The sequence below is a fragment of the Fukomys damarensis genome, unplaced genomic scaffold (genome assembly GCF_012274545.1).
Source record: "Fukomys damarensis isolate Sample0158 unplaced genomic scaffold, DMR_v1.0_HiC HiC_scaffold_29, whole genome shotgun sequence".
NCBI classification, from domain to species: domain Eukaryota; kingdom Metazoa; phylum Chordata; class Mammalia; order Rodentia; family Bathyergidae; genus Fukomys; species Fukomys damarensis.
Genome location: NW_022900941.1, coordinates 2430916 through 2432958, shown reverse-complemented (window position 1 = coordinate 2432958; position 2043 = coordinate 2430916).

The following is a 2043-nucleotide window of genomic DNA, read 5'->3' as shown; positions in this document are numbered from 1 at the left end:
TACACCACTTTATAGCCCCACCAACAATGCACAAGAACTGTGATTTTTCCACATCCTTGTCAGCATTTGTTATTTCAGTTTTTTTTATAGTAGCCATCCTAATGGTTCAGCTCATATTAAGGATGGTCACAATTGAGATGAAAAATTAGGGTTATGATTTAAAAAAAAAGATGTCAGGAAAATAGGCATTTATTAGGGAAAACTAGTTACACAGGTAATGGAAAGACTAAAAAGCCAAACAAGAGGTCAATTAACACATCTCCTTTTTTTTTTTTTTTTTTTTTTTGGTACCAGGGATTGGACTCTGGACCTTGTGCTTGCTAGGCCGGGCAGAACCACTGAGCTAAATCCCCAGCCCGAACACCACATCTACTTAAAAGACACAGAAGTGTTAGCAGCCCATTCCAGGGTTGCCAGGGGAAACCAAGGAAGTAAGAGTTGTGCGGACAGCCAAAAAAAAAAAAAAAGCAGACAGGGAAAACACCCTGGCTTCTTCCACTATCACCAGTGATAAAATCTAGTTACAAATCAAGTAACTAAAAAGTACAGCCTGTGGAAGTCAGTACTGCCCTACACTTCCAGGACAGGGAGAGAAAGGAAGGGATGGATACTTGGGAGCAAGACAAAATGGATGTAAAACTTACTTGTATTGTATTTCTTCTTTTGTTTTGAGACGGGCTATGTAGCCCAGGCTGGCCTCGAACTCCTGGTGCTCCTCCTGCCTCAGCCTCCCAAATGCTAGGAATGAAGGTGCAGGCCACCACTTTCTTTACACAAGGACCTCACATCTTAAATTCACTTGTAACACGAAGCAAATTAGGTTGGGGTTTTCAATGGCTTCAGGAAGCATCTACAAAGTAAGACTTTCATGCATTCACTACACTGAAACCTGACAGCCATGCCCATTCACCCCACCTAACATTTGTGGCTGTGTCCTTGGCAAAAGCAATGAAAAAGACCCTATCCTCAAGAAACAGATCACAAGTTGTGAAAAGTTGAACATAGAGAAACTGCAACTGGGTTGAAAGGTATTTTTAGTAGAAACAGAAAAGCAGCACAGCTGGAAGGATGAGGGCTAACCTTCCAGAAAGACAGGACAAAGAACAGGGTATACAGAGTTGCCTCTGAACAGATTGGAACGCAATGGAATGCTGGCCAGTACTCCTGATACCCTGACAGGCATGTGTGTTCGGGCACGGGGAGGCAAAGCAAATATGACAGACAATGGCCGCGTCTTGGACGCGGGATGTGAAGGAGCCAAAGCTACTGCCAGGCCTCTGGCCGAACAAAAACAGCAGGTTGGACGGGGCGGGGTTTAACATTTCCTTTCTCTGTAGTCTTCGAAGAAAACTACCTAAGCTCTTAATGTTTTTTTCAAAATTAACTTGTTAGCCAGGAGTGGTGGCGAACGCCTGTAATCCCAGCACTCCGGAAGCTGAGGCAGGAGGATCACTGAGAGTTCGACACCAGCCCAGGCTACGTAGTGAATTCCAGGTCAGCCTCAACTACACAGTAAGACCCTATCTCAAAAAAACAAAACAAAACAAATAAAAAAATTAAGTCAAAAAAATTAACAAGTGTAGATCTGTGAACAATTAAAAAATCCCAGATTCTTCCATCTTGCAGAACTATCAAAGCCGTCACAGACACTGAGTCAGGCCACATTTACATCCTTCGTGGGCCCGTTTAGAGCTATAGCCACCCTAAACTAACCTTTAACGCGTCACAGAATTTATTCACTGCCTAAACAAACAATAAACCATGGGTTCAGGACGATGAACACAGCCTATTCGGCAGAGCAAGGCAGCGCAGGTCGCAGGCCCCACCCCTTCCGCTTCGGGCGACCAACCGTCAGCCGAGAGTCGAAGTGCTTCCGCCCTCAGCCGAGAAAGCCGGAAGCGACGTTAGGCGCCGCTCTCCGCGACCGCCCTGCCCAAGATGGCGGACCTGCACCGCCAGCTGCAGGACTATCTGGCGAAAGGGAAGGACAGCAGGTCGCTGGACGCCGAGCCGCTGCTGGCCGCGGAGACAGCAGAGGAGCCG